Below are 8,232 nucleotides of genomic sequence, written 5' to 3' on the forward strand. Positions count from 1 at the left end.
GCACCAAAGACATTGAAGCTTCCTGAATCCGCCTCCTGATCCATATCCACAAGGTTCAAAAGGTCCTGACAGAAATCAATAAACATGTTTGATTAAATTGAGAAGTGTTTGATTCATTTATAATAATCGTCTCTGGCTCTAAGTTCCAGATCCTCCGTGGTCCTCTCATCAGTTTCCCTGGAGTACATACTGTTCCTCAGGAGCCCCGGGGCCACAGGGACAAACTGTGAGGAGACGAGGAAGTTGAACGCTCCAGGCCTCTGATCTGGAAGCAGGCGAAGGGCCGTAAATCTCCTTGTTGACTGAAGGGAGACTGTGCTGGTGTCTGCTGTGAAATCACAATGAAGGGAGTCTGTTCCCTGAAACTCAAAAAGAGAGATTCACCAGAGAGACAGTTTGAGGATGAATCAGGTCCTTCCACACCTTCCCCCTCCGTGCCTCTACCTGCCCCATGTGACCTGCTGGATTATAATTACATACATGAAGTGGAGCTGGAGGCTGAAGTGAGAGCGTCTCTCCTGTTGCCTCTGGTGCGGAGACGAGAGCTGCAGATTTAAAACTGAGGCGTTACACAAGCAGGAGCGGTGAGAGGCTCCATGACTTCTCCACTTCACACACAGGGTCTCATCTTCAGGTCTTCAACCCAGAGGAAGAGTCTGCTCCCTCCACGAGACCCAACAGCTCCTCTGGTGACATCATCATGTACACACTCATGAACATCACTCCCTCCTGCACTTTGTTTTTGAGGAGGAACACACGTCCAGCCTCCTCGTGCACAGGGAGGCACCGTAACCACAGCCTCGTGCACGACCATTTGGCAAAGCTCCCGGCCGTGGGGGGGGGGGGGGGGGATTATCCAAATGATCTGCAGTAAACATGCATCAGTGTAAAGACTCACTTCCTGTCTGACCTTTGACCGATTGCCCGACAGGAGCTGCAGTCTTCCTCGGCTGCGATGGATCAGTATTTACATATTTTGGTGTGGCTTCGTAAAATGAGTCAATGTTGGTCGACCTGAAAGAACCTTGTGTGTTTCTGGAAACATGTTTAAACAAACTTGAATTTTGTTAGAAAGATAACAAAGTTGTGACATTTCTTCTCTTTGGTATCATGCTCCAGGATGTTGTGCGTTGACGTGATTAACTGAACCTTTAAATATTAATCACGTCTGACGTACAGTATTATGTAATTCATGATGCACTCTACTCATGAAGAGCTGATGACCTGTTTGCTTCCTCGCAGCCCTCTGGTGGCTAATTCACTTTTCACTGTGTTCGCCTTGTGTCTGTGCCGGAGCTCTTGGAACGCTGCCCCTCTTTAATGCAGCCTCCACCTCAGAGAGCATCTGAGCAGATCGATATCGGCGAGCAGGGCTGAGAGCTTCCTGTCGGGCAGGAGATCTGTGAGTGATGAACGCCGGAGAAGCTCTCGTCCCACAGAGTGAAGAGGCTCAACGCCGCAGCCGAGGCAGAGAGACGATGAGACGCTGGTGTGGTCTGTGGCCACAAACAATAAACCTTCACTGGGCTGTGATCACATCTTGGCAGAGAGATCGAGAGGAACATAGACAAGGTGCAGTTCTGATTGTTTGATATAAAACAAGAACCAGGTTTAAGTGAATCCAGAGTGTGGACGGTAAATAAACATAGAAGCCAAAGTGTTTTGATCGCCCCCTGGTGGCAGGTTGCAGTATAGGTTCTTTAAGTATAAAAGTATAAATACACAAAACAGAACCTATAACCAGCACAATGACAGATGTGGTAACACAGGGAGTCGGGTCCAAATGAATGATGGAGGCCGTCACTGACGAGCTCCACCGAGTTGCATCATTACGAGATCTTGACCTTTAATTACAGCGTCCACGTGGATCCAATCAGCGTCCTGCTCAAAACGCCAGGACACGGCGCCAACCCTCGAGATCCCTGTGGAGCGCGTGGAACATCAGATGATTGAGAGTTGAGATTCTGCCATTTTGTGAGATGTCTTATGGAAATCAGCTGAGAAACAGTGTCTCAGGCGAAACAATAAAACGTAGTGACGATGAGAAGACGAGGGAAACCCGACTGAGCCAAGACGCGGCCGAACACACGATGAGGAATCATCCGACGCCGGATTCAGATAAGTCGCGTGGTGATTGAAATCGAGAGGAGATTTATTGGCTCGTCTTTAAATTGATAATCCAAAACTCCTCCCTCCTGGGGGCGAAGGCCACCAGACACATCGCAGCAATAAAAAACTATTAAAAATAGTAGTATCTGAATATAAAAGTACTTAAGTACGATAAGGTAAATGTATTTAGTTGCTCTGGATGGATCAAATCTATTTTCCGTGAGAACTTTTTTCAGGTTCATTTTAATACTCCATGTTATTTCAGTCAGTTCTTCTTCTTCCAGCTAAAAGCTACTAACTTGTTTATTCTGTTCATCCTGACGAACTTCACCAAACTTCTGTTGTGACAGTAATTTCCGTCGTACGTCTCCCGGGAGCATTAATAAGAATTTTAAAATAGAAGTCACCTGCACCCCCGAGTCGTGTCCCCATCTCCATGAGAATCTGGACAAAGTGAGGAAGCGTAAATTTAGGATTTGTGTTTAAAAATCTGAAATATCCAGAATAAACAACCGGACTCCTCCGGGACGTGAAAGACAAACATTTCACAGCAGAGTGTTTCTCTGTGAACAAAATTGGTGTTTTCAGCTGCAGGCGCAGACGCAGCATGAAGCCAGGATAAACAAAGCCCCCCCCCATCTACACACACACATACACACACACACACACAGAGAGAAGACTGTTTGTGATGTATATTTCTAGATAAGGTTTTGACTGAGGTATTTCTTCTTCTCTCTCTGGGCTTTAAAAGACCTTGTGATGATATAAATGAGCATCTCAAGCAGGGCAGGGTGTTTTTCCCCCGTTTGCACTTCAGGCCTTGTGGCTGAACAGATTTAGAAAAGGCTGGAAGATGAATGTGTGCAGAGCGGCCCCCCCACACAGCTCCTGGTGATGCACCATTCCCTGGAGGTTGTCCTCGTCAGAGCCGGACGGTCGAGCCTCTGCTCAGTGTCCCAACAATCCTCAGAGTCTGTGAAATAAAAAGGTGACAGATCAGAGGACAGCACGGGAAGGAAAGTCTATAAATAGCCGTCCTGCCTCGTCCAGAATTACAGTTTATTTAGAATATCTTGAGTCAGTGTCAGGCCGGACGCTGGGGAACTTCTTGACTCACTGGTGCATCTTCTCCTCGCTCCAGCACAAAGTCACATTCCGGTCAGGAAGTAGGCGGAGGCAACCCTTTCTATAGTTTGGATTTAAAGTTGAATTTAAGATTTAAATAATAAATAGTTTATTACAGCTGGAAGTTGGAGTTTGTTTCTATTGGAGCGAACAAGCTGGAGGTGCTGAGGGCTGCAGCGCCCCCCTAATGGCGAGGCGCAGTAACTACAAGGACAAATATGCTTACGAAACAAATATATAGACATTTAGAATTTTATGGAAACATTTTGAGTTGTGTAGTAGCTGTAATGTTCACTCTTTTGTTAGAGGGAGCTTTTTATAAAACAGTCTATGGTGCAGAGTGAAGTTAGAAAACTTTGTGTTCATCCTACCTGGTTTATCTGCACTGGAGATATCATGGTCAACTTGTTTCATCTGATTATAAACTGACTTTTCTTTATTACTGTTCACGTTCTTGGTTTATACATAAGTTTCAATGATTTACTGATGTTATTTCTATTTCCGACATCATCAAATATCTAAAACTTACTTGAAAATGTAACACCAGTGGGATAAGAACTACCCAAAATGTGTACTTTGAGTTTCGGTATTTGGTCAAAGTCCCATAAAGTAACATGGAGGAGGCAGCTTTTATGACCTGTACTGCATCCAGCCACCGGGGGCGATCTTCACACTCGACACGGATTGATGTCGTCAATCGTTATTAAGTCTGGTTCTAAAACACAACTGGAGACATTTTCAGTCACAGTTTTATATTCATCTGATCCAGAGACATAATCCAGATTATTCTATAAGAATCGTACGTGCACTTTATTCGGAACATAATCTTGGAATCATCCCGTGCTTCACATTCCACTTTCCCACACGTGTGCTCAACCTGGTCGGAAGTGTCCGTTCACTCCACTGCCACGGAGAGGTTTACATTTTTTCATATGATAAATGACATCGAACATGGCCGAGTTTCCTTTGAAGCGAATCCCACGAAGAAGTGGAAGAAGTGAAGAGGCTGGAAATGTTTTCTTCCTTTTCCTCCATCGAGGCCACAACATCTTCCATGTTCACGTAAGTGGAACCATGCATATGTTGGGCAAATGTCTCCAGATGATTTCAAATCCTGTCGGAGACTCGAAACCACAAGATTAACTCAACGCAAACATTACTTTAAGACATGAAATCTAAATTACCAAAAGAAATATAAATGTTTGTTTTCATCGTTATTTCGACTGTTTCGCATCTTCAGCGTAAAATGTGCTAATTTGCTGCAGATGTGTGAAACACAAACATGCTGTGTATGAAAAACAATGTTAATGCACTGTAACATGTTTGTGTTTGGATCCTTATCCAGATGTGAGGCTGATTTGAAGAAGCTTCCAGAACTTGACTCTTCTGATTACGTGAATCACATGAATTCTCAGAAGAACACCAGATTAATTCTGAGGGTCTCGACCTCACGATGGCACGAAATCCTCAGGAAAACAAATCTCCTTATAAAACTCAAGTTACCATCGACGAGGAGGTTTTCATCAGTTTCTTTGTTTAGTGTTCGCTTGTTAGGAGGAACACGCAACAACTACTGGACGCTTTTCTATGAAACTGGGACGGGTGAAGTTTGGGTCGGGAAAGAAACCATGAAACTTCGGTGTGGATCCGGATCAGGGTTCGATCAGGTGTTAACTTCTGTCCACTTTCTTTGACATTGTGGGATAAGGCAACAATTTCTTTTTAACACACAATTATGGTCTTCATGAGGGCTGTGTAAAGGAAGTTATGTTTTCACCCCTGTTCATTTGTTTATGGGTTTGTTTCATTGTGCAGTTTCATACAGATCAAAGTAACAAATCGTGGTGTAGTGCTGTAGAGTTTCTAATCCACCATTTCAGGATTAGTTTGGAATGGTTTCTAAGAATAGGAGACTTCCATTGATCATATTCAATCCTGAAGGAAGAGGCCTCCACTATGAGCTCAGCCATGTGTGTGTGGGGTTGTGTGTGTATGTGTCTGTGTGTGTTCAGAGGAGGAACAGGTGACTTCCTGTGTAGCTTCTGGAGGAGGAGCCACAAGAGGAAATAACCAGGTAAGGAGAAGAAGAAGAAAAAGGGGATTTCAAATTAAGGTTTCGATTCGACTATTAATACTTAGGTTAAGATTAGAAAGTCATCAATTAGATTTAAAATGATAACACTTGGATGTAACATTTAGATTAAGATTCAACGTCAAGGTTTAACATTGAAGTTGAAACTTATTTAAATAAACATTTACATTATCTTGTATATATATATGTATTTTATGAAAGAAATAAATGTGAAAAGGTTTAAAAAATATTGATGTAAATCAGTTTTTAAAACGTTGGAGGCCTTGTTCCTTCAGTTTGTTTACACAAACCATCACTGACCAAAGCACCAGCGTTTCCTGCCCTTCTCTGAACTCTGTTTACCTCTGGTTCTCGTGGGGCTACAGCCGGTGCAGTCGGGAGGTTCAAGCAGAACCTCGGGGTCCAGATCTAATCACGACTCAGCGATAAGAACCTTTTCCTGTTTTCCTTCTCAGTTTCCCTCCAAATCAGCGTCTCTGCAGACTCAAACCAAATGTCCAGAGGACAGAGTGGAGCTGTCGAGATGCAGAGACGCTGAAAGGGCCAGAATGCATCTGTGTAGAGATTAACTTTTTAAAAATATTTGGATCCGCCCGTCCAGACTCTTAATCCCCTCCATGCGGGTCACTGATGGCACACACTGGGATTAACTTTCACACTCGCACCTAAAATGGAAGTGAAATGGACGGAGAGCTCGGCTCGTGACGGAGGATCAAGCCGTGAACACTTCCCAACATCTTAGTTCCTTACACACAACAGAAAGTTTCTACTTCTGCTGCACACAAAACACACAAAATACAACCAGGCCTGGACTTTGTGGAACCTCCAGTTCTCTAACCTCACACGTTTTACAGTTGTGAAATCACCTCACTGTCGATTGTGTCTAAATTTAACCGGAGCAACAGGACGTCTTTCTTCCTCAAGACGTTTCACCCACTTCATCATCATTTGGGTTTCTAATGACGGTGGTGGAGAGAGAGACCCAGTGTGTCGGACCAAACCCAGAGGTGTGAGAGAGCTGGTGATCACATGTTTCAGTGACACACACACACACACTCACACAGACACACAGTGTAGGAACATGTGAGAACGTGCAGATAACCTGTGCTGCCTGCTGGGCGTGTGATAAGAGTGAAGATTGTGATGAAACATCTGGAGTCAGTTACTGTGACACACTGTGATGAACATCAGGAAGCCGAGGCCGATCAGAAGATGAAGCTCCTCCAGCAGAACATCTCCCGATAAGACCTCCAGCCTCGTTTCCATCCTCATGTTTTATTACAGGATGTAAATGGAGCAGCCGCTTATGCTTTATGCTTTATATTGATGTTAATTCCCCCCCCCCCCCCCCCCCCCGACACACACACACACACACACCTTCTCCAGTGACTATACTTCCCCCCTCCACCCTGGCTTGGACTGCCACACCCTCCTCCAACCCCTGAACATTTGAATATTTGCAAATTTGAACATTTGAACATTTGCACTACACTATTACTTTTTTTACTACTGTATTATCCCGCCTATAGTATATTCATATTTATATATTTTTCTATATTTATCTTGCTCATAGTTCTTATATCATACAATACCTGTTAATACTGTACTATTCCATATATATTTCTTACTGTACCTATCTATTTATTTACATTACACTTTAAATACGCACAATACTCTGCACTTTACTGCCTTTTTTTGCACTTCTGGTTAGATGCTAAACTGCATTTTGTTGTATAAGTACTTTTACTGTGCAATGTCTGAAATGTCTCTGAATCTGTTCATTTAACACAGAGCAGATAACTGCTCTGTAATTATTACGATCTGTGTGTAACCGGTGGAAGAAGTGATTTATGACTCTTTTCTCAAGTGGCAGCTTCTTGATACGTGTGCGCTCGGGGTGTCTGTGTGTTGGCGACGCTCAGAGAACAAAGAGTCAAACATCTGCTGCTTCAGAACAATGTACAGTCCTGAATCCAAACTAAACAGCTCATCACAGCGAGTGTGAAGCCTCGTCTTCATCCAACGGACGAGAGCCACGAGGAAAACCAGAGAAGAGTCCTGAGCTTAGAATGAATCCTGATGACAAACTGTGGAACCACTGACAGGAAGCTGGAGATGTGCTCCAGTGTGTGTTTGCTCAGGTGCACGACAGAGGGGTGTTGTTGTTGGTTCGGTGCTTGATCTCAGTCAGAGCCTCCTCTTCCTCCCACTCACTCATTATCTGAGCGAGTTTCCCATCACTGGATGAACCGAGGGAATACAATAACAAAAGAGTGTGATCCTCACAGATGTGTGGGAGCTGCTCGGCCAATAACACAAGAGACAGAGAACAGTTAAGTGTGTGTTTCACAGGAATCATCTTGTGTTGTTAAGTCACTACGTGGACTCACAACATGACATCAGTCACGAAGGCCTGGAGGTCGTGAGGTCATGGGATCGCTGCCAAAACTCAGGTCGTCAAATATGCAGGTGACTCAGAGGAGTCATTATCCCCATTGATTAGGGTTTTTGTTTTTATTGGAAATTAAATAAGAATTTATCTTTAGCCTTTAAAATGTGTTAATACAAATTGTTTTAAGAGTATAAGAGCTTGAACACGTTGTGTAGCATGTTAAAAGTGGTATTTAAACATCTGGTGTCAACTTTATTATTTTCTAACTGTCATGTGATATTAAATCCATAATATTAGGAATAAATAATAAAAACATAAAGACAATAAAATATGAGGCTTCCACACATGCAACACAGATGAAGGATGTGAACCCATTGTGAGTTCTGCTGTGTGGTTGAGCCAGTTTTTTAATTTCAATGGAGTTCTTAATTAACTTGTTCTGACATGACCATTACAACATGAAGCTTGTTGTGCAGCAGCGCCTCCTGGTGGTGAAAGGACTCTTCTACCTCCA

The sequence above is a fragment of the Platichthys flesus genome, chromosome 16 (genome assembly GCF_949316205.1).
Source record: "Platichthys flesus chromosome 16, fPlaFle2.1, whole genome shotgun sequence".
NCBI classification, from domain to species: domain Eukaryota; kingdom Metazoa; phylum Chordata; class Actinopteri; order Pleuronectiformes; family Pleuronectidae; genus Platichthys; species Platichthys flesus.